Raw genomic sequence first — 25,367 nt, forward strand, 5'->3', positions numbered from 1 at the left:
TCAATTTGAAAAGTTTTGCAATGAAGGGAGAGAGGAGGAAAGCCATAGTTTAGAAGAGGACTCACACATTTTCAGCTGGAGAACAGTGGGAGCCCCAGAGATTATGGAGTCGCCGTGGGATAGATTAGCATGTGGGGTATGTAATGACAGGGTCCCCAGACATTCCTGGATTGAAGAGTTTGTGCATGTCTTCCTGCTTTCACCAGCTGTACTTGCCTCTGATTTAATTATATGCTCAGGGTACAGATGCCTCTAGAATTGCAGGCCGTCGCTTGCTTCCCAGGAAGGGTTATTGGTTAGATGACGCTCAGCTTATGGAATGCAGAAAAAAATAGATGTTGGCTTGTCCCTTAGCAGTGGAGATACATTTGAATCATTGTGAGCCAAGATTCATTCATTAGTTCATCCAAAAATATTTATCGATTACTTGGTGGACATTTATATTTTTGTTCACCTTAACAGGAAAGTGGACAGAGTATTCCATTATCCTGGTAGAATGATTAGTCCAGAGCATATATTTGGCCTGGGATATAAGCCAAGCAAGAGTCCAATATAGGGAATTAACACGGACACTCAGAGGAACAGTGTCTCTCAGATCTTGAGCTGAAAAGATTTTGAAAGACTGGGGTTGCCAGGGGTCACTTTACTCACCATGCTAAGAAAATCTGCCTGAGAAGGAAGCTGACACAGAGGAAAGCAGACCCAAGACATGGAGAGAGAGGAAATATTTGAACACCTGGATCCTGCCATGCCTGAATCCCTTGACTTTTGTAGCTACATTGAACAGATTCTCTCACGGCACTCAACACTAGAATTGGGAGCTGGAAACAGGAGGAATATGAATTCCTTTCCTTTGCCTAATTTAGATAAGTGTCTTCAATTTGTATGGGAAGGACGCAGAGCAGTCTGTCGGAGACATCGCTGATATTATAGAGCAAGCAGAATGTTTGGAGTCAGAGCTGTGGGTTTGAATCTAGTCCTTGAATTCATTCCTTTAAAATCTAATTATGGGACCTACTGGTCTGGTCCCAGGAGTTGGGACTATAATAAGCTGTTTTCTCATCCCACAGTCAGCTCCCAGTCTGGTGGGGCATGCGAGCTTACTAAGTGGCTGCATAATTTAAAGAAATTAGTTGACCTCCTGACCCTCAGTTTCTGAGCTGTGAGAAGCAAATGAACTAGTGGATATGAAAGCATTTTGTAAATTGTGAAGAGCCCACGCCCAAAAGCTCTGCAAGTGTGGGGCCTGTCTTGATAACCACTGACCAAGTACCCATGTACTTAATTAAGTACCGAGTGCCTGACGATCATGTGGTTAATGCTCAACATGCTTGTTGAAAGAACACAATAACTTGTGCTATTTAGCAAATCCTTTTAGCTAGATGCTCAAAAATTCCTTTTTCTTTTTATAACCTAGCTTAAAATGTATCACTAGAGAGAGTCCAGCTCCCTTGACCATGAGAAACTCTAATCCGGAGGGTCCCTGTGGACATTTTAGTCCCCTCTGTACCAGTTAACTATTGCTGCCTAACAAACCATTACCACACATGCTAAAAAAATCCCAACTATTTATTATTTTTCTTGAGTCTATGGGTCAGCTGGATGGTCCCAGTAATGTGGGCTGGTCTGGGCTGATCTTATCTATTCTCATGCATCAGACGCCAGCTAGTGGGCCAGCTGGGGAATGGTCTGTATAGGATGGCACCACATGGAACGACTTCAACAGGCCAGTCTGGGTTCTGTTCATGGTGGTAGTATGTTTCCAAAAGTCTGCAGCATTGCTCAAGGCCTCTTGAAGCCTGAGCCCAGAACTGGCCCAGTTCCTCCATATTCTGTTTTCCAAAGCAAGGTCTAAGGCTAGGCCAGAGCCAGGGAGTAGGAACATAGACTTCACCTTTTGATGGGAGGAGATGTAGTGTCACGTTGCAAGTGGTACAGATCCAGGGAGGAGAGAAATTGGAGAGTGTATGCAATCAATCTATCAAATATCCTTTGAGCTAAGGTGGGAAAGTCATTTAAAGCTGTAAACTCAGAAAAGGAAAATGTGGATTCTCTCCTCTCTTACCTCTTTACCTGATCCCTTCTCTTTTTGCCCACTGACACTGCCCTGGCGAGGTTTTCGTGATCTCTGTTGCCTAGACAATTGTAGTAGCTCCATACTGATCTGCCTGCCTCCAAAGCAATTTGACAAACATTTCTTTAGCGCCTTCTATCTCCCCAGTGCTGTGCTAAGCTCAGAAGAAGAAACAGACCTCAGCCCAGAAGGAAGGACAGACATTTTCCACCCGTAAGACAGACTGATAAATGCTTTTATGCCTTCTCACTGCACATTCCTCTCCACTTGGTCATCAAGGTTAATTTAACAAAGTTCTCCGTGTTGCCTACAATATAATGGGCCTGTTTCTTATCTGGCATTCAAGGCATTCATGAATTGCTCCCAATCTCTCTTTCTAGGCTCTTGCCCCATTACTTCTGGGAGAGACACCAACTCTTCTATTGTATGAAATTTCCATTGTGTTCCACTTCCTATGTCCCTCAACTGTATTTCTTTGCATGTGTCATTTTCTCTCTCTCTATACGCTTACCCCTTCTCTCTACCTGTTGCAATACCATTCATGCTCACTTGTCAACCTCCTCTGAAGAGCTTTCCCTGCCCAACTGAGTTAGAATCATTGTCTTCTTTTTCTGTTTCCCTAATCATTGTTTTTTTGCTATAATGTCATATTCTTGGATTATGTACTATGCTGGATTGCAACTTCCTGAGTGCAGGTCTCAGCCTTGTCACCTGGATGTCCATCGAGTTACCTGGTGTGTCCGCCTCACAGTAGGTGCTGAGTTGATGCTGTTGACCTGAGTCGAATCACTTCCGCTTCCTTCCACCCGCTCTGCAGCCCTGCCTCCAATCTCAGAGCCGCCTAGAGTCACGGTCACTTTCCAGGACTCCGTGTGAGAGGCACTTGAGTTGAGATGTGCCCTAGGCTGCTGAATTGGCATGAGTTACAGGCCTAAAAAAAGTCCTGCTCTGTACTAGGGGGTCAGTTACTAATTGTAATTCCTTCTCTGGCCACTTTTCTGAGGCTTGAACTCAAATTGCCTTACTCACTTTATTTTTAGGTGTCTGACAGTTTAAAAGAGGGCTGGTTTATTATTATACTATGAGTAGCCCTCGGAAACTGGGTGCCCTGATTATGATAATACAAGCTGTTCAGATGAGATTCTTCTTTACTCCAAGTTTGAAGCCCCGTGTTTTAGGTGAGTGGCCTTCAGACTTCAGTGTGAGTAAGAATCATCCAGAGCATTTGGAAGCATGCGGATTCCTGGGCGTTACCTCCAGAGTTTCTGAATTCCTAAATCTGGGCAGGACCCAGGACTATGTAATTTTCTCTGGCTCCCAGGGGATTCAGCTGTTGGCTGCCTACACTTTGAGAAAAATTACTATAGAATTATAAGCATCAGACAATGAAGAAAAACGTTGGCTGCAGTTGGGCAACTGACGTGATGCCAAAGTTATCATCACATCCCAGAGACCAGGGAGGTCTCCAAATACCTCTCTTTTTGCCTTGCCACTCCTCTGCTCAAGAACACTCAATGGCTCCATCTTTCCTCTGCTGGATCAAGTCCAAACTCCTCCCCATGCCATTCCAATCTCGACTCAGCTGCTCCTTGATGTCTCTCCTTCTGCAGGATGGAGATTTCATCTCCACGGCTTAGCTTTCTGCTTTTTGTGTCCCATCTCTTCTTCTTCATTAAGAATCACCAAAATTTGATTGGATGTTTTCCATATATCAGCCACTGTCCCATACATCAGTTTATTGAATCTTCAGCTCGGTCCTGGGATAAAGGTATTACCGTCATTCCCATCGCTGCTGCAGATGAGTTTCTGTGACTTGCCCACGGTCACACAACTGGCAAGTGGAGTTCAAACCCAGAGTGATGATCTAAGCCATTGTCCACGTGTGTGATACTGTGATGTTTAGGTGAAGTTATACAAATCACTTTCTTCCTTCGAGACTCAGTCAAGTACCCTCCTGAACTGAGAAGTAAACCCCCTTTTTCCTCATCTGTAAATTGGCTGTGCCTGCCTAGCTCGAAGGTATCTGTGAGGATCAAGGGCCGTCAGGTACCGGATGTACTGTGTACGGTGTCTGGCACAATCTGGGTGACCAAGTGGTACTACTGGCTGGATGCCATTCCCCTAGAAACCCACATCAAGTCTTTTCAGGCAGGAGAGATGAAAATAGTGTGGCTTTTGAGGAATGATGAGATTAAATTACCAGAAAAAATTCTCTGGCATCAAAGCACGATTTCCCCTTTTTCCTGTGGGTCAGAGGTATCACTCAAGAATAAAGATGTGAGGAACCATCCTTCCTGCTGAAACATTTTTTATCTCCTCTTCAAAGAGTAATCTCAGGGCAGCCACAGCCATGGAAACACAATGTGGCAGGTGTAACTGTGCTGGGGATTAGAGGCCCATTTTCTCCCAGCAGGAGGAGAAAAGCTGCGGTCAGGGAAGATGAATGGACCGGGGCTGTTTTGTCACGGTCTGCAAAGAGCACATTCTCCCAGCGCCTCGATCAATCAGGGCCTGGTATTGAAGGCCCTCTGCTATCACTTTTGAGTGACTTGCAGCCCTATTGTGTCACCAGTGAGGGACTTCTCATCTGCTTGGGTGACCCAAAAGTGTGATGAGGCTTGCAGTAGGGCCTGGCCCACAATTAAGAGCAGATTTATTTGTTTCTTTGTTCCTTCGTAGCAGCTGGAAATGGGGGATACGTGGAGCTTTCCTTAAGAAGAGCTGCCTTGCCTGTGTTTTCACAGTTTTGCCCGTTCGGTCAAGTGTGGATGAAGCTGTTACTCTGGTCTCTCATAAGGAAAGGGTAAGATGCAGAACCGGGAGACAACGCTGCGTGCTGCATGCACAGGCCATCACTGTGGGGAGAAGTGAAGGGGTGGGCTTTGAGGGTGTGGATTCAGATCCTGGTCAATGGCAAACCACTCTCTGCCTCAGTTTCCCAAAACTGTAAAATGAGCTTGATCATGCATACCTCGTAAAGGTGTGGCAAGGATTAAAAATACGTAAAACATCTGATGTATGGTGAGACTACAGTATGTGGCAGTAGAGGACAAAATCCAGATTCAGACTCTATCAGCATTTTCCGGGGTGTTCAAGTACAAGGTGGCTGTTCCTTCATTTCGTTTGTTTCCTAGGAGCCTCGTGTGTGGTGGGCATGAGGTCAGCCTCTGAGGACATAAACCTGATGGAGACGCAGGCCTCATGAGGAGTTCACGGTGAACCTACAACCAGCGTTTATGGTGCACCGGTGTGCCCGAAGGAAAACAGAGCCCAGATAATTTAAAGGACTCACATGCGCTCCCAGAGCTAGTAATTTCCCGAATCCATAACCAGGCCTCCAGATATGACATCCAGGGCTTTTTCCAGGGACCAGCAACTCCAGTTTTAAGAAAAGAGCAAAGCCAGTTACATCGTTCCGCACAAAGGCCCTGCTAGAGCTGAGCTACCCAGAGACCAGACCAGAGTGGATTACTGAATATAACTAACCAAATAAAAGTTAACTGAAGGACTAAATGTGATCACATGGAGAATGGACTCATCTCTTGCCAGGACTGAGCTTCTCATCTACTGGCTTGGGGAGCATTTGGCTGCCTTTTCCCCTTCCAGGCTGGGCAAACAGCTCATTCTGATGACCTGAGAGATGAGCCTCTGGTGATGTCAGTCTCCCCCTGGGCACGGGGGCCCATTATCACATGCACTTGACCTTCACTCTCCAATATGCTGGATCTCAGCTCAGGAGTGACTCAGCGACGGTGAGCCTGTGCTCCTCCTTCAGAGAGGGCTGTGGTTTTCCTCAGGACAAATGTTCCCAAATGTTCCTGCAAAATCTCCTTGCCAAGCCAGGTGCCTGAAGCCACAGCTCTCTGCCATTTCAGACCTAATTTAAGGTTTACTGGTACATTAGGGACAGGGAAGAAGTTCACTGAATTTGTTTCCCTAAGGAAACTAGGATGAGAATTTTTTACATTTGCTTCTGCAGATTCACTTTTTGCCCCCCTAAATTTCACTATGAAAATGTTCCAACATATAGAAAAATGGAAAGCACTCATACGCCAATCACCAAGATTCTACCATAATCATCTTACTATAACTTACTCGCCTTATCACATATTTATCTATTCATTTATCCCTCCATCCATCAATCTTATTACTATTAATTTTTTTTTTGAGGAAGATTAGCTCTGAGCTAACATCTGCTGCCAATCCTCCTCTTTTTGCTGAGGAAGACTGGCCCTGAGCTAACATCCGTGCCCATCTTCTTCTACTTTACACGTGGGATGCCTACCACAGCATGGTGTGCCAAGCAGTGCCATGTCCACACCCGGGATCCAAACTAGCAAACCACGAGCCGCCGAAGCAGAACGTGCGCATTTACTTAACCGCTGAGCCACCGGGCCAACCCCTATCTTATTTTTTACAAAAATTCCAAGTAAGCTGCAGACATCAGAACAATCTCCCCTCAATACTTCAGCATTTTATTATTATCTAGAGTTTAATATTTGTTTATATTCTTTTTTCTTTTGAGTATATAATAAAATGTACAAATCTGAGGTCTATCATTAATGACTTTGACAAATGCATATGCTTGAGTCATGCAAGCCTCTTACGAGATACAGAACATTCCTGGCACCCCAGAACATTCTCTCAAGTCTCAGTCCTTGTCCCCACCCTCAAGTCTCCACCCCAAGAAACCACTGCTTTTTGTTCTTACCACAATGATTAGTTCGTCCTATTCTAGAACGCCATATAAATTGAATTGTACTGTATGTTCTCTTTCGTACAAGCTTCTTTTACTCAGGCTAATGTTTTGAGTTTTGATTCCTAGGTATTAAACTAGAGCCCATGAAGATTGCTGTGAGAGTTAAAAGAGATATGGCAGCTAAAGTGATTAAGTACAATGCTTAGCACATAGTGGGCATGCCGTAAACCTTAACTACTGCTACTGTGATCATTGTTTATAATTATTATTTTGATTTCATCATGTTTGCTTGCGTTGGCTGTACTATAGACCCAGTCACCAAAGAAAGGTATTTATCTCAATTTCTTCTCTGGAAAGTTGACCTCAGAATATTCTAGATTCTAACATTCTGTGGTTCAGAGCTCTTTGGGGTTATTTCCCAGCTATATCTCTCTATACTTACTTTCCCATCTAGACCAGTGGCAGCATGAAAAGGTGCTTGATAAATCCTTTTATCCATTCTGGTGCTCTGTAACATGCTAAGCATGTAGGAGATAATTACAATCTCCATTTTACAGACAAGGATGCTAAGACTCAGGGAAGTAGCCAATAAGCAATAGAACTTGGATTTGAACCCAAGCCTGTCTGCTTTATAAATCACACGCTCTATTCTTGTCCTATGGTCTTTTGTGACTTACGTTAGGTACATATGGTGGTGACAAGTAAAGGTCCAGGTTGACAGCTGATGAAAGAGCTGGTATAAACAGTGACCAAGGTTAACGATAAATGGCTCCACCATGCATACCTAGTACCTTTGACATATGTCTGACTTGACCACGTTGGGCATTATTTTGGTCCTAAGGCAGCCCTGTGAGGTAGGTAGGCAAAGATTATTGTTGCTACTTTACAGGTATGGAAACTGAGGGTCAGGAGGGTAAGTGACTTACACAAGGTCGCCAAGCTAATGTGTGTCAAGGTGGTTCACGGAGGTGAGGAATGGAAGGGGGATTTGTAAAGGGTCTCCTGATTTTCAAGTGAAGCCTTTCTAGGGGGTGCTCTTACTATTTGGAGAAATGACATGTTAATAAGAGATATCTGTGGGCAAATACATTTGAAATAAGAATATGATTCATTCGCAATCTTTCAAAAGAGGTTGTCAAAATAAATTCCAAGTCAACATATTTAAAAATATATTTATTGAGGTTTTCTATGTGCCAGGTACTGGACCTGGTGATCATGCATTTTCAGCAGACTTGCCGAATGAACGCTACCCAGGAGCGACGCAATGCCATCACACATCCTTCTTGGGAGCAACTCGAAAGCCTGCCTTTCGAGTTTACTTCTGTTACTCTCTCAGCTCAAGGCCTGAGTCATTTCACTAAATGAGTGTTCTGCCTTGGCCCTCTCCCAGTCAACAGCTGCAAGGTACCAGATTGGCACGAAGCAGGTGAGTGAAGTCAGCTTAAATTTAGCATAACAGAAATCTGTTCCTGTGGACTCCTGGGGACTACTCAGCATCCTCGGGACAGGGTAGTCACCTACACAGCCGCTGGTCCCAGGAGGGAGACCTTCTTTCAAGGATTAGCAAGGGCAGTCTGGTTTTCGTTTAGTCATCATCTGCGTGGTTGAATAGCATGACTGAACTCCTTGTTTAGAAAACAGCAGAGTGATCAGTGGGTGGACCCAGGGAGGAACGACAGGAACAGAAGGAAATGGGAACATGCACTTTACATACATTTCCACAGAATCCTAGGACCATCCTGTAAAGAAGGAGTACTTATCCCATTTCACTGTGTGGTAGGTGACGAGCGTGACCTACTCATGCTGGTTTATCTGGGAATTTTCCAGCTTTCACACACAAAGTCCCAGACCCCAGGAATCCCTCAGTCCTGGACAAAACTGGGTCATGTGAGGTGGATGTGAGGTTCTGCTTCTACTGCAAAGAGCGTGTTCTTAAACTTCGCGCTCTCCTGCTTCTCATCCATGAAGTCATCTGATCGTCCAAGCACTTTGTAATTTCAGGATGTTATACCCATTTTATTGATGGAGTAGCGGAGGCTCAGAGAGATTAATGACTTGTCCAGGGTCTAGTGACTAAGCAGCAGCAGAGGCAGGTTTAGCATTTAGCTCTCCTTGACTCTCAGCCTCCTCTACACAACTCTCCCAAAAGATGGGTTGAAAGGCGAAGACGGACAGGTGTGGAGAAGAGGCAGCGGCTGATCTGGGCACGCAATCATCTGCTCTTGAGAGCCTCATCTTGAGGGCACTTCCATTTTCAGTCTTTTAACCTTCTATTCCAGAAGGCCTTTATGGCTTTCTGACCATGGGTGTGATGCAGAGCAGCAGGGAAGGGGCGCCGTGAAGGATGCCAGTAAGCATGGCTGGATGCCAGGGGGTGCTGAGAGGAACCAACAGTGTCATGGTCATTATCATCAGCTGCCTAACAGACAGCCTGGGCCTGGGGTCAAGGCTGTGAGAGAGCGCCAGCTCAAAGAGGGCAGGGGACAGTGAGGGAGGAGGGCCAGAGGGGCAGGGCTGGACCTCTCCTGATGCAGCCGCTGATCAGTCTGAGGGAAGAGCCTTCCATCATGTGACTCTGATGTGACCTGACAGCCCAGACCAGCTGGCAGAAGCCACATACCCTGGGAGTGTCCTCTGTCCTAAGAAGGTCTTTCACAAGCGTGTCCCCTCTGCTTTTCTCCTTCCAGTGCATTTTAACATATCCCATTTGACATGGGTTGCTAATGCCCTACGTTTATTCACCCTCTCATTCAACATTTATTGCGTGCCCACTGTGCTGCAGGTCCCTGTGCGAAGTGCTGGGGAATGGGAGATGAATAAAGCATGGCTTTTCTCCTTAAGGATTGACTCCTCGTTAAGAAGACACGAGTGGAAGGAACTTACAGTGCCGTGGGTAAAAACAATGGGCTTCCAAGTTTCTCCTTCCCGAGTCTCCATCCTGGCTCTATGACCTTGGTCCAGTTGCTTAAAACTTTCTCTGAGCCTCAGTCTTTTCATCTGTAAAATGGAGTTAATAATGCTACCTCATAGTCTCTGGGAGGATTAAGTGCAACAGTACGTGTCCAGCGTTAGGTCCAGTGCCTGTTACCTAGTAATCAATCAATGAATGATAGTTATTTTTCCACTTCTACCGCTTACTATCTCTGTAAGCCTGGGCAAGTCAGTTTGTCTCTCTATGAATACTGCCCTTCTGTAAAATGGGTATAATGGTGGTAACTGTCTTACAAGAATGTTGAGATAATTAGATAATGATTGTAAGGCACTTAGAACAACACCTGGCATACAGTATGAATTGAATGTATGATAGTGATTATTACCAATACTCACGGTAACATGTGCTACAACAGATGTAGACAAAAACTAAGATACTCTAGGAGAGAATTCTAGGCAAATGGGTGGGAAGGCATTTCAGGGAGAGGGGCAGCATGCGTAAGATATGGGGGGATGTGAGGACAGATGGCATTCTAAAGGACTGGCTCAAATTGGAAGATCAGGGTCACACAATGGACAGAGGGTAGCCGGGTTTTAGAATGAGCCAGAATCCAGGTTCTGCCCCTTATTAGCTAGGTGACCTTTGGAAAGTGACTTAACCTGTCCAAGCTTCTGCCTCCTCACCAGTGACAGACAGCCAACACTTTCTGCTTTTTAATGTCAGTCTAGGCATGAAATGGTACAGCTTCTGAAATCGCTCAGCCAGTGCCCGGCACAAAGGAGGCCGTCCATAGGTGGCAGCTAATTATTATGATTTCTTAGTAGAGGACATGATGAAGGTTGTGGGGGACAAACGGAGTGAGACCACGCTGTGGGGGTGAATTGTGACTGGGCTGGGAGGAGCAGTTGATGACAATCTAAAAACAGGAGGCTTTTTTCTGGAAGCAGTAGGGAAGCACAGTACACACAACTCTCCTAGCCTCTCTTTTCATGCTGCCCTGGCTCCACTTCTCCCTGAGCCCAGCTTCTGAGCCCACATCCCTCAGCCTTGTCAGAGTCTAAATTTACCCTCATTGTAATTATTCACCCCGTCTCATCAGCAATGAGAGCAGAAGAACTAGTGCAGGCCAAAACGGGGAGGTGGGGGTAGGGGGGGGATGGAGGGAGGAGAGAAAGGAAAAGAAAGAAAACTTCAGACAGTAGGGCTGCCCAGTGTTGCGGGCATTGGCCCCTCCCCCTGAAATAACTCCTAAGGGCAGAGTTGGCTCATGTGTCTTTGAACGTTAAAATTAGAGTGAACCAAGATTAAATGCTCCCGAGAAACTGACCAGCCTCACATTTTTCTCCTCCCTCTCTCTTTTTATAACTATGACCACAGTAGTAATTCAATTGGAAACATATTCCATCCCTGATTGCTCCAACACTGGCACTAGATCATTCTAGGGCTTGATATTTTTATTAAATGCACACTGCCACTATTTTCTGCTGGGGCTAAAAATACATCCGACTGAACAGCAGAGGCTCAGCTGGGGCCTCCTTGCTGTTCTCTCAGAGGCCAGACCAGGCAGGACCCACAGATTGACGAGCCTCCCGGTTAATTTAGGCAGCACTTTGTTTCCAAGAAAAACTGCCCCAGATACCAATATAACTGTAAAAATAAAGATGGAGTTCTGGTCTGAAAGGATGAACAACAGGAGTCTACCTTCTAACCTCGTTTACACTGAATCTGTTTTCACTTCCGGCTACCACATGTCACCATTTCAAAACGCTGTATGTACTTTCAAGCCTCCTAGTCTTTGCAGATGCTGTTCCCTTGCCTGGAATGCTGTTCCTCCCTCTCCTTCTGTGAGTTTGTGATCATCTCTTAGTCTCAGCTCAAGCACCATCGCGTCTTCTGAGCCTGTGGTCTGATGGAGATGCTCCTTGTCTGATTCCCTTGTGCTCCTGCTTACTCCTATCAGAACTCACCTTCTGCGTTATAATCACAGGTGTTAGGTCTGTCTGCCCATTAGACTTTGAGTTTCTTGAGGGCAGGGATCATGTCTTATTGACTATTATTCCTCAAGCACCTGTCACCGTGCTGGCCCAACAGGGCTGGGACTCGGGGAAGGCTTGTGTGGCATCAGGACACAAAATTTAAAGAGACGCTGCCTTCAGGCACTGACCCTGCACTTGAACGACTCTGAGAGTGGGCGCCTCCTTAAAGTCTGCATCCAAGGTTCCTAGCTTCTCATCCTGATCCCCACCCTGGGGCCCAAAGTAGTTGATCAACAAATGATTCTTGGACACAGGCAAGTCAATCACCTTTTCCTTTTGAAAGTTCTCTCCTCTGTTGGCTTTTATGTCAGCACACCCTTCTGGTTTCCTCCTACCAGTTCCTTCTCTGCTTTCTTCTCCAGCTCTTCTTCCCCCATCAGCTGCTGCAGTGTTGCTAAAGAGATGCTGCACTTCCATGCTCCCACCATATTGTCAAGGTCCTACCCATCGGTTCATTCAATCACTCATGCATCTCCTCAGACGCCATCAGTGGAGTGCTCATGGGTTGCGATGCGCTGTTCTCGGTGTTTCTGGTGAGGTAGAGAGAAAGCCAGAGAATGATCCTGCCTTCATGGAAATTATATTCCTACTGGAACATACAAACACTAGAATAAAAGACATATGAGAAAATGTGAGCTCTTACATTGTTCTATATTTATTGAGAGCAAGGGCCTTGCTTTATCCGTCTTTTTATTCTCAGCTTATCACAGCGCCTAGTAACAAATTATGGGCACAGTACCTGGATAAACGAATGACCATTTGAATGAATGAATGAAGACTCAGCTTACATGTAAACTTTCTATGAAGGCTTCCCTAAGTTCCCCAGGAAAAGTTCGATTAATTAATTCAGTCAACAAGTATTTATTGAGTGCCTCCTCTGTGGCTGGCAATGTTTGAGGCATCTTATAAACATCAGGATGCCTACCACTGTTTATTACGATTATTTGTTTATTTGCCTCTCTCCAGCACTCCTCAAGGGCAGAGACCTTGCCTAATTTATCTCTGGATCCCCCAACCTAAGACATCACCTGGCATCTTGTAGGTGCTTAAAAACTTTGCTTGAATGAGAATAGATATATCTTTTTTTTCCCTGAGGAAGATTAGTCCTGAGCTAATATCCATTGCTGATCTTCCTTTTGTTTTTTGCTGAGGAAGATTAGCCCTGAGCTAACCTCTGTGCCAATCTTCCTGCACTTTACATGTGGGTTGCTGTCATGGCATGGCTGATGAATGGTGTAGGTTCGTGCCCAGGATCCAAACCCGTGAACCTGGGCCGCCTAAGCGGAGTGTGCTGAACTTAACCACTATGCCATCCGGCCGGCTCCAAGAAAGATATTTTTAATAATTTACGAAAGTGTGAAATAACTACACCATACTATGGAGGGTGGGTGGTCTCTACTTCTCTGAAAATTTTAGAGTTAATGGTTTATTTATCTTAAAACATAATGAAATGCAAAAAATATCTAGGTTTGGAAGGGATCTTCATCCTCACTCTAAATTCCTTCCTAAAACTTTCCACTTTCTGTGACTTTAGAACATCATTTTTTTTTTCCTGGAATTACAAGGATTTTAGAAGGAAACTTTGTAAAATGCAGGAAGACTCGAAGCAACCCTGTCAATCTACAATGCCCCCAGTGCAATGGCTCTGATAGTAAAGGCAGAAGGCTTCAAATGGACTGTCACAAACCCTTTGACTAGATCCTGCGCTTACCCCATGGTTGAGACTTACGTTCCAGTCTTAGAGCTGCCCCTTACTCACTGTGTGACCTCGGGCAAACCATTCTCCTTCTCTGGGCTTAGTTTCCCTTTCTGGAAAAGCAGATTGTACTAGTTAATTGAGCCAAAGTCCCCTACATTTCTGGCACTTGGAGGAGTCCAGGAATCTTCTCCACTAGGGGGCTGGTTCATGAGAATCCTTCTTCTGCCTCCTGGTGGGTTAATGGACACAAAAATGATCTTCAGAGGAAGTACTTCCTGCTGCCTGAAGATGGTCAGTTCACAGACATTTATTGAGCATTTACTATGTACCCACATCTGCTGAAAGGGGATGTTATTGCTGAGATTGTGTTTCTACCCAATAAAGCTGCTGTTGAAGTATTTCAATCCCGTAACAAATTTCTGAGAATATGCTATGACGTAGTTGCTGCCAAGTGGGAGTAGAAGAGAAGACAGGGCAGTGAGCTTTAATTAGGGCTCACAGTCTAATTGAGGATTCAACACCACACAGAGCAAGAACTCAATAAAAGCTCTAAAGAGACTCTATTACATAAATTTTATTCTGAAGGGTGCCCAAGATCCATTATTTAAAAATCAAGAGGGAAGAAATTCCTGAGAACTTGAATCATTGGGAGAAGGGCTCATAAAAGAGGTGGAAGTTGAATTGGTCCTTGCAGGATGGGTCTCAAGGTTGATGAGGAGGAGAGGGAAGCCTCTGAAGTGAGCAGGCACTAGAGGTCCTTCTTTTCAGCCTCCAATTCTGTGCATGAGTTTCTTTTTCATTAAACTCACTGATCAGAAGCACAGACCTCTCTGAATTCTTGGGGAGATCTGAATCTGGGATCTGGGTCCAGTATCCAGGATTAGCTGGGGGCAGAGCCAGATATCTCATTGCTATAGTGCTGTGATCATCTGTGTGACATCCATCAAGATTCTGTGTGGGCAGGTGGCCTGTAAAAACTTTCTCTACCTTCCCTTTGCCTCTGAGTGAGTTGTAGTGAGGGCGAGTCTCTTAGAGGAGGAGAAGAGAAACACCTCCTTTCTCTCGGAGACCAGGAAGAGACGCAACATTCACCATCCTTTTCTACCTCACAGTTAGGCTTGTTTTTGTTCTTTGAGTCCTTGATACTCAAAGGGAGCGAGGGATCCCGTGAGAGTGAGTCCTTTGCAGTGGAGAGTGAAGAGAGCCCGACTGCTCATTTGGAAGCTAATTAGCTGACAAGTCTTGGAGGTAAGATTTTCTGGCTTCTATTACTAGAGTTGGCAATCTGGCTTTACAAAAAAGTCTTCCTATTAAATAGTGTATGCATGTGTGTGTGTGTGTGTGTGTGTGGTTGTGGGTGAGGTATTCATGTGTAGGTATGTGCATGTGGTTGTATGTGTTTTGGTGACCATTAGTCATTTTCTTCTGACAGTGATAAAAAAAGGAGATATGCAAAATGGTAAATCTGTAGTAACTTAGAGTGATTTATCAATTTTTTCAACTTTTGCTAATAAGACATTTTTTATTGTGGTAATAGATAACATAACATTTACCATTTTAATGATTTTTAAGTGTACACTTCAATGCATTAAGTGCATTTACATTGTCGTGAAACAATCGCCACCAGCCAACTCCAAAACCTTTTTAATCTTCCCAAACTGAAACTCTGTACCCATGAAACAATGATTCCCTATTCCTCTTTACCTTGAGCCCCTGACAACCATTCGGCTTTCTGTCTGTATGAATTTGCACTTTAGGTAACTCACATGAGTGGAATCATACAGTGACTGGCGTTGGTAATAAACGGCTTCTTTCACTTAGCATGTCTCTAGGGTTCAGCCATATCGTAGTGTGTGTCAGAATTTCCTTCCTTTCTGAGGCTGAATAATATTCCATTGTATGAATATATTACATTTTGTTTATCCATTTATCTGTTGATGGACACTTGAGTTGTTTCCACCTTTTGGTTGTCACATATAATGCTGCTGTGAACATGAGTGTACAAATATTTGTTTAAGTCCTTCTTTTCACTTCTTTTGGTTATATCCTCAGGAGTGGAATTGCTGGATCACATGGTAATTTTATTCTTAGTTTTTTGAGAAATTATCATACCGTTTTCCACAGCAGATGCATCATTTTACACTCCCATCAGCAGTGCACAGGGTTCTAATTTCTCCACATCCTCACCAACACTTGTTATGTTCTGTTTTTTATTTGTTTTTGATAATATCCATGCTAACGGGTGTGAAGTGATATCTCATTGTAGTTTTGATTTGCATTTCTGTAATGAGCAGTGATGTTGAGTATCATTTTATGTGATTATTCATTTTTTTAACGTCTCTATTTTTACCCTTGATCTAAAACTAAACTTTTCCTTTGGCTCAATATGGTAATTTGTACTAAAAAACCAATTCATTTAAATTCAGTGTCTTTCAGTGCAGCTCCATACGCATTTACGGAACACACTCTGTGCAAGATGTGGCATTCTGCTCTCTGCTAGAACTCTATGGCTGCTCCAATAATCTCATGGCAGAGACCTATAGATGCATAATTTGCAAACAAAGCAGCTAATGAGAACTGCTACAAGAGAGGATGGCCAAATTACTGTATAAGTGAGGTAGAGATTATTGTTGGAATATGTAGGCTAACTCTTAGAAGGCTCTTTGATCGATCAATTCCTTCATTCCTTATTCAGTAAACAGTTACCTGGCAGTGGAGATGTAAAAAGGAATAGTCTCTAGTCTAACTGAGCTCCTTTATGATGGCCAACTTTCTTCTTTATCTCTAAGCCATCGCTGGAGATCCTAAGGTCTGTGGAAATGTTCGTCTGCTCTCTCACCCCACCTTACCTCTGTCCTAAGCTTTTCTACCTCACCCCTCTTCATACTTCACCTTCCTACTTGTTCTTCATCATCCTGGCCTAGGATATCTGTCCTCATCTTTTACCTCTAGATTCATACTCCCTATTTGGAACTAACACTGATGGTGTCCCTCTGACCTTGGTGCTGACATAGCGACCCTCCTTGGCTCTGATTTGCTTTCACCCACTTATGCTTTGTATAGTGTCTACTGTGGATAACTGCCTGGTCTGCTCTTGCATCTAAGGAGTGTGGACTTCTCCAAGCTGGATGCCTCTTGACTTCCAGAAAAGAAAATTTGAAAATCTCTACCTCTGAGTGGACCACAGCTTGGTGTGAAAGTGATATGTTAACATGTCAACACACAGTGCAATATGCATAGTACTGAAATAGGAGGGGCATTTGCAGAAGAATTTGGAAACATAGGGTCCAGTCAGGGAAGTTCTTACCAGGAGGACCTTTAGCTGAGTTTTGAGGTAGGAGGTGCACTTTGAGCCAGCTGTTGCTTTTAGTGCTAATAACAGGATATTGGAGCATGCATAAAATGGCATTTTTTTCATGAAATAGTTCCTAATTTTATGGGAAATTTCAAAGTCACGAGGCCAGACATATCTTCTGATCTCAAACCTACTGATTCATTTAAGGTTATTTTGGACCAATGTCTGATGACTTCTGCCAATAGAGACCAAGAGGTACGAGCCCAAGATCTACATTTAGGCATGTGCTCTGCAACATGGGGCTGTCCTTTAAGAGCAGAGCCTTCAGTGTCAGCTGGGGAAGTACTGATGTCAGGAGGAAATCATCTGATGATGCTGCACACAGCTTGGAAATTTCTGATACCAAAATATAAAAGTCTTGTATACTGTTTCCACACCGATTCTGATTAATTGATTAGAAGGTGGAGGGAAAACATTGTGAGCTAAAAAGCACCACTTCAAATATTTGCATGTGGGTTGCTGTATAAGATTTCCTATATTTAATGAGAAAATTGAATGAAGCCATTAAAGTGCGTATCTGACTCATTTGGAAAGTGAACCCTACAGATTTGCCACCATGCCAGTAAACACCCATGCATTCCTGTACCTCTTCAAGTGGATGCTTCTGTACTTGCTCTCACCTTAGTACCACTACTTAGCTGGCACACTTTAGTGGGAGGTGGAAAAAGCCATTTCATGGCTGTGAGTGGACACCAGCCTGGGAATGAGAAAACCTACATTCTGGGTCCTGCTCCCTCATTGGCTGGAAGCTGTGTGAGCTTAGACGAGTCCTTACAGGTGGACATTACAAATGAGTTGGCACTGCCTTTCTCTAACTTTGTCATCAGAAAATGGAAATTGAGTTACAATGGCAAGAAGCAGGCTAGGCACAAAAGGGCCTTTGACGTCACCAAGAATTAAACCCCTGCAATATACAATTATGGGTACTCAAATATAACAAAAATATGAATGAAAGCAACAGAAATATTAACTCTGATTTACATCGCTCCCTCAAAACATGTTTCAAAGTCTCACAAGAAGACTGAGGAATTAGCATCTGTCAGGCTGATTTATTCATTCATTATCTTCTTAACAAGAACTCATGGAAGGGATGAAATGTTAATTGTGATTTCAAGTCTAATGTTAATAGATAACATGTTTCGACCGTTCACTGTGGGTCCGGTACTTTGTCAACAGTTGGCATTCATCATCTAATTTTATCCTTACCACCAGCCTTATGAGGTAGGCACTATTATTATATCCCCATTTTGCGATGGAAGAAATTGAGATTTGGCAAGCTTAAGTAACTTGTCCCAAATCTTGCGGCTGTTTGCAGCAGAGTCTTAAATATTGGTCTGTCTGTTCTCATAGTTGTCTTCTCTGGCATTGTCTGCTCAACTCCTTGCATGTACAGAATGCGAAGCATTGGTTTGTACCCATGTTCCCAAGAACTTCTGATTTGGGGAGGGTCTTTTCATTCGCTATCTAACCAATGAATAGTTCCCCATTTGTGATCCGTGGTAAGACATCTTCCTAAAAATAGCCATTATCTATCACTCTTCCAGTCAAAGCTTCTTTCTGTGGTTTCCTTTTACCTTTAGGATAAAATTCTGGCTCCATAATGTGGCATTTACTGTTCTTCTAAGTCTTTTCCCAATATAACTGTCCAGTAGGAATGCTGTCTCCCAACGCAAACTTCCTGCTTGGGCCAGGCAAGTCTAGTCGTTGCCCTTGAAATCCTCCTCTCCTGCCACCTAGTTACTGAAGAGTGTTCTCATCTGTTCTCCCCATGTATCTAGAATATGTCCAGTTGTGAGCGCCCATTTGCAAGGTCCCTCTCAATTCTCAGTCCTTTGTGTAGCCCAATCTTGATGTGTCAAGACATCCATTCAAATGTTTTTCTATATATTCACTCATTTGTGCATTCATTTCCTCATTTACTCAGTATGTATTGTGCATCTACCGTGTGCCAGACTTTTATGCTAAGAGTGTCCTGGTAAACTAGATAAACTTCCTGTGATAGCTATTTTTCATTTCTTTTCTTTTCCTTTTTTTTTTGCTGAGGAAGATTTGGCCTGAGCTAACATCTGTTGCCCATCTTCCTCTATTTTGTGTGTTGACCACCACCAAGCATGGCCACTGACAAGTGTTGTAGGTCTGCGCCCAGGAACCAAACCCAGGCCACCAAAGTGGAGCATACTGAACTTACCCACTAGGCCATCAGGGCTGGCCCTATTTTTCTTTTCAATTATGGTGTATCTTTGTAAAGGTATAACAATCTTCTTGATAGTAGATCTTTTTTTTCTGTCTTCAAGAACTGGACCTTTGTACTTCAATACTGGCACATAGTAGGTGGTCAGTAAAGGTTTTTCTGAACAAATTTTAGAATCACATTGCCTTATCTTATTCATTCATATAATACCTGGGGATCCAAAACATGCATAAATCATTGGCAAAAATTTTATGCCCACAAAAATTTGTGGGAAAACTACCAGTTTCAAAAGGTATTCTTTTGCTCATTATCCTCACCACACTGCGTGTAGAGCACCCAGAAATACATTACATGAATGTAATGTGAGAAGGTATTTCTGGCACACTTTAATTATTTAGAGATGAGAAGAAAGAAGCTAGGCAAGTTGGTATAGCCATTGCCTTTGTTTTTCCGTGGAAAATATGCAAGATATTTCTGAGTCAGAAGTCCAGATGGATTTGGCAGAACTCCAGAGGAAGAACTTCTTCACTGGGAGAGTTTCAGCCCCAAAGTTGACTTGAAGTATTCTTAAGTCTAACTCAACTCAACTCAGCTCAACTATTTGTGGGAGTTCTTTTAGCCCTCCACACGGGATTCATAACTTAGACATTGGCAGACAACATACTTTCTGGTAATAGTCTCACCCTAAGGAAATTGTCCAGTGGAGGATGCCCTAAAGTGTCATCTCCTGAGCACCATTTCTGAGAGATGTTAACAGAACCACCACACACCACAAACACACACACACACACACACAAACACAGAGTTCCATGGACAAATAACTTGGGAAGGACATCTTTAGTAAGTACTAGGGCATCTTTAGTAAGTACTTAGTAAATTTCACTCCCTTGATATTTATTAACCATATTTGCATATGAAGGGCTCTGAGATGTCTAAAGTAGTCTGGCTGACTTTGCTCCCCAGAATTATTGAGCAAACTTTACAATGTTGTCTCCCACTCCCATCCTACTCGACTCTGGTTTCTCCCCCTAACTCTACTTCTTCATCCATTCATTTGGCAAACTTGCATTGCCTGACACTGCGAGACACCAAAGTGTAGGTCACAGTCCTGGTTTTCAGTAGCTGGTGGTCTACTGGGGAGGCAGATAAGTAAATGGTGGATACACAGGACTGCGATGAGAGCTCTCATAGAGGCATCACTGGGAGCTGTAAAGCAGCAACTCTTTGCAGGAAGATGAGGAGAGGTAACTCTGAACAGAGTTCTGCAGCATTGGAAATTGACCAAGTCAGTGGTGGAGAAAAGGAGATTCTCAGGCAACAGGAGGTGTGTGAGAGCCACCAAATAGGATAAATGAGAAGTTTGGCCTGATTGGGATACAGGGTTTGCACAGGGCGGTAGAGGGAGATGATAGGAAATAAGAGGCAAGACAGGAGCATGAAGAACCTTATTCCTAATCTGGTTTTGTCTCTTGCTTTTCCAGAACTGATCCTCAGACTGGGCCTGGCAGTCCTAGTTTGGCTTTTTGCACCCTCTTCCTAGAAGCAGGGAGGGGAAGCACACTGGGATGATTCAGAACATGGTAAACCAGGTTCCAGAGTTGTAGGAGTTGGTCAGGACGGGAGGCAGCTGTAGATGCCTCTGGAAACTCCCCAAAGAATGATGAGGACTCTTGATAACACATTTTTTCCTCTCTGTCAATAATTTGTGATATAACGAAACAATTCATGCTTTTATTCCTGCAACACCTGGTTCTTCAGACGTGGGCATTACGCTCATCCTGACTCTTCTTGGAAATTGGTGTGTGAAATGATTTCCATATCATAAACTGTCGTCATTGACAAGTGGTGAAATTGTACCCAGGTTCTTTTTCTCTCTTTAGATCCTGGCTGCATAACAATATTTCTTCCAAGTGATTTTTATTTTTTTTCCCTTAGTTATGTACGTAAGTATATTTGTAAGATTATAAGTAATTATAGGTGAGATAAAATATTACTTTTAAATGGTATTATGTTTTATCAAGTCCAAAAAAACATTACAAAATGATCTGGAAAAAAGAAAAGTCTACAGATTATTTTTTCCATCATCCGTAAAATGATGAGGCTGGACCAGTTGGTCTCTGAGGTCCCTTGTAGTGTTAAGGTAATGTTCTTGGATTCTATGGGAGTTGTACACAACTGCAGACAGCAGATGTGGAGTATAATTGCCTCAGTAGGGTATTTGTCTCTCACTGACTCCTTGGGAAATAGTGGGCATGTATTTTGTTTTTTGTTATGCCTGGAAAATATGAGCAATAATTACGGTAACATCCATAGAATTTCTCCTGTGGTGTAAAATAACAGACAAGACTCTTATAATATTATCCCTTGATGACTAGTATTGGTGATGACTGGAATTCTCTATGGGGCTCCCTGTGATTGGGGCTGTTCTTCTTGTCATCCGGCTCTACTTGTCTGTGGGATGCTCAGGCCTTGAGGATGATCCCAATGATCAATTCATTCATCCATCTGACAAATATTTATTGAACACCAGCCATGTGCTGAGCATTACTCTTGGGGCTGGGGACGCAAGGGCGAATATAAGCTTGCAGTCAGAGCGGAACACTGATATGCAGTCCATTCAGCAGACAGGTATTGGGTGCCTAGAATGTGCTTGGATCTTGACAAACAGAGGCAAATGAGAATGAGAAAAATGATAACTGATGCATGTGTTCACGTTCTGAGGTTACTAATCCATGGTATCTAAGACTCAGAAGCTTCACAGAAGAGCTGGCATTTATTTGAAGGGAAGAATAAGGGATTACCAAGTTGCTAAAAAGGCCATTCCAGGCAGATAGAACACTATTCCCGAAAGTACAGGGGCCTGAAGAACATGGCGTGGTGAAGGAGTTGCAAGTTGCTGAGATGGCCTCAGTGTGGCTAGAGATATAACTTAGAGGATTGAATAGGCCAATTTAAGAAATCTGGAGAGAGAGAAAGAGAGCCACTGAGAGATTGTGGCAGGAGAAGGACAGCTTCACTTGCTCATCTGCAGCACAGGGCTGACAATGCCAACGTTTATACGTTTATGCATCAACACTAAGAATAATAGTGAATATTGATTAAAGGCTGCCTATAAACCAAGTACTGCTTTAAACATTGTACATGTTTTATCTCATTTCTGTGTTAAAACAATTATATGAAGGAAGTATAGTATTGTCCCCAGGTTACAGATGAGGACAGAGAGGCACAGAGAAGTCACGCAGCCCAATGTCACAGGGTAATTGAGTAGAAGAGTCAGAAATTGAATCCAGAAAGTCTCAATCCAGAATCCTGTCCTCTTTTATAATTCATTTATTACATTTAAAAAATATAAAAACTTGAACAATGAAACACACATGTAGAAGTGTACAAATCAAAAATGTGCAGTTCAATAGACTATCACAGGGTCAGCAAAGCGTGCCACAGGCCAATTGCAGCCTGTCACCTGTTTTCGCAAACACGGTTTTATTAGAATACAGCAATACCCATCATTTCTGAATTGTGGATAGTTGCTTTCACACTTCAGTAGCAGAGTTGAGTAGTTGAGACAGAGACGTATGGCATCCGAAGCCTGAAATATTTCCTATGTGACCCTTTACAGGAAAAGTTTGTTATCACACTGAGAGCGCAGCTGCCACCCAGATCAGGAACTGGAAGCTGAGCAGCACCCAGAACTCCCCGACGTGCTCACTCCCAACAATCCTCCTCCTCCTCCAATGAAAACCCCCATCTGACTTCTGACACCGTGGATTTGTTTGGCCTGTTTTTAACTTTATCTAAATGTAATCGTACAATATGTGAACTCTACCCTCTCAACTCCTGTCCCACGCTGAAGTGCTTAGCCTAAGACCACAAAAAGTGGAAGGGCAGTCTCATTTTCTCTGACCACCCAATAGGTGAGCAGCTAGGAGAGGAGGCGCGCTGGCTCGTGCCTTGCTTCTTTTAGGGAAAGGACATTTGGGGTTCAGCATTCTTTGCTCCCAAGTTTGAATTATGGTCCTTTATGACTACTTGTATTAGCTACCTATTGCTGCTGGAATAAAATACTGCAAATTTAGTGTCTTAAACCTCACGAATGTATTCTCTTAGAGCTCCGGAGTTCTGAAGTCCGAAAGGGTCTCACTGGGCTAAAATCAGTGTCTCAGTAGGACTGTGATCCCCTGGACGCATCTTGATTCTCATTCTACACACTCTCCCTGCATAATACCTTCTACTTTCATGACCTCAGGTCCCACCTCTATGCTGATTTCAAAAGCTCCACCTTCTGGCCTGCTCCCCCTTCGGACCTTCAGACCACATCTCCAACTCCTCAACTGACATCTCCTCTTGAGTATGCCCGCTCACCTTGAACCCACACACTTCATGCAATGGATTCCTTACCCCTCCAAGGTGCACCCAGCTCAAGGATTGGCACTACTTTCTACCTAATTGCTGAAAGCTAATGTCCTACAAATCTTTCTTGATTTTTCTCTCTTATTTAACCTCTAAATTCAATCGTTTGTCTCGTTCTGTATCCTTAGTATTTTCTGCATTTATCTATTTCTCCCCATCTTCACTGCCATTGCTCTAGGTCAGGCTTTCTAATTTTTGCCTGGATTTTTCTACCTATATCTCATTTACGCCCTTGCCCCTTCCACATGGTAGCCAAAATGGTCTTTCTAAAGTAAAATCTGATCCTCTCTTTTCCCAACTCTAAAGAGTTAACTCTTCCAAGACAGGCCTTGTTCACTTGTGCTCCTAACACCTCGCAAAGAGCCAGTAACAGGAAGCTCTCAATAAATACACGTAATTAAATGCAACTCTTACCTCTCCATCTGTTGTAGGCACTTCTTTCGCAACTCCTACCTCCTCAGGCTTTCTCCACTTCTAAAATCTTCCATTCTGACCTGCACTTGCCTCCTCCTTTCTCTCACCTCTACGATTCAAGAGCATCTTATATCCAAGAGAGCAGATCTCTGCCTTAATCACAGTGCCTGGTCCGTGGCAGATTTCTAATACGTGTTTGAGAAATAGATGAATCCTTCCATGAATAAATAAATGGAGTCACAAGGCTGTCAGAGAACATTTCTGAGAGTATGCAAACATGCTCAGCTCATTTGTAGCTTCCGATTGAATTTTGTAGGGCAGGAAATGAACAGCTGATTTGGGCCAGAAGGGATTTGGCAAGTTTATCTGGTGTGTTCTCCTGACTCCAGGCAACATTTCTCAAAGTCCTGCAAGATGCTCTAGGAATCCAGTGGATTCAGGCAATGATTCCCCTTCTGTTGGAGACTGACGATGCCCTGTAGCATGTTAGAGATGAAACAACGCTACAGTAAAAAGAGCTTCTCAACTTTCAGCCTAGTTTTTTGTTTTACTCTAGTTTTTCCCAAACCCAGTTGCCATGAGCACCTTCTTCCCAGTAATATCTACTGACGTCCTGCAGATCCAATGTTCCAATCAATATACTTTGAGAAATGTTAACCTAAGCAAACTTTTACTTTTTGTGTGATTCAACTTTTATAAGGTGAAGAGAATTTATTTCAATGAACAGTCTCCTTGCTTTACGAGCTGCTCATGTTCAGAAGAACCTTAAAATGACATATTTTTTTCAACCTGCCAGAACAGAAGCAGGTTTTAATGTTCCCTTTGTCAAAGTAAGCCTTGCCTTTAGTTAGAGGGGAGGAAAAAAACAGAGGTAATTATATAGAGACAGGAACTGTTCTTTTTTTCTCCCATTGAGCACCAATGTCAGTCTTCTCAAACAAAGGTGCTATTGAAATTGTGAATCATAAAATTGATTTTTCCAACTTCTGGGCACCAGCTGGGCTCAGTAGGAAAGGGTCTCTGGGACAGGGGAAGGCATTTTTAGCTGGAGGCCTCTCATTGTGTTCTTCAAGGACTTCACGCAGCTATTCTGCATGCCATTTGCTCATTCCACAAACATACATGGAGGTGCCATTCTGCTAGGTGCTGGCAATGTCCAGATTAATAAAACTCATTTGTGGCCTCCCTGAGTGAGTAAAGATTGAATAAATTCAGATGCTATTCTTGCTGTCTATTTTTAGGGCACTCATTATGTACCACACAACATGCTATGTGCTTTCATTGTCTTGATAAATCTTCATGGTTACCTGGAGATGGTTATCACAACCATATCATAATTCTGGAAACTGAGGGTTAGAGACTTGGTCACATGTTACAGTTATTAGGGGACAGTGTTGAAGTTCAAAGCCAGGGTATATCCACTCCATGGCCGATTGCTCTCACAGTTGGACAGTGTGAAGTCATTGGTAGAAAGTTTGAAGGTTAAACTTTTGCTGAAGGTCAAGGGTGAGCTGGTTTGGAACGAATAGCCACCAAGTCCTTTGTGTGTGTCTTTTA

The 25,367-nt window shown here is 43.5% G+C and overlaps 1 long non-coding RNA gene across 2 annotated transcripts in view; it reads left to right on the forward strand.

The window, feature by feature from the left end:
* LOC102149291 (uncharacterized) overlaps window positions 1-25,367 on the forward strand; it is an 83,966-nt gene that overhangs the window by 28,717 nt on the left and 29,882 nt on the right. Inside the window, exons 1-4 of one of the 2 annotated variants that reach the window (XR_011421424.1) lie at window positions 27-136; window positions 4,754-4,877; window positions 5,209-5,826; window positions 7,971-8,199. This is a non-coding gene — a long non-coding RNA (uncharacterized lncRNA). Of the gene's footprint in view, window positions 1-26; window positions 137-4,753; window positions 4,878-5,208; window positions 5,827-7,970; window positions 8,200-25,367 lie in introns of those variants that run through there. The other variant, XR_011421423.1, reaches the window with a different exon arrangement.

This window comes from Equus caballus, chromosome 9 (genome assembly GCF_041296265.1).
Source record: "Equus caballus isolate H_3958 breed thoroughbred chromosome 9, TB-T2T, whole genome shotgun sequence".
Classification (NCBI taxonomy): Eukaryota; Metazoa; Chordata; class Mammalia; order Perissodactyla; family Equidae; genus Equus; species Equus caballus.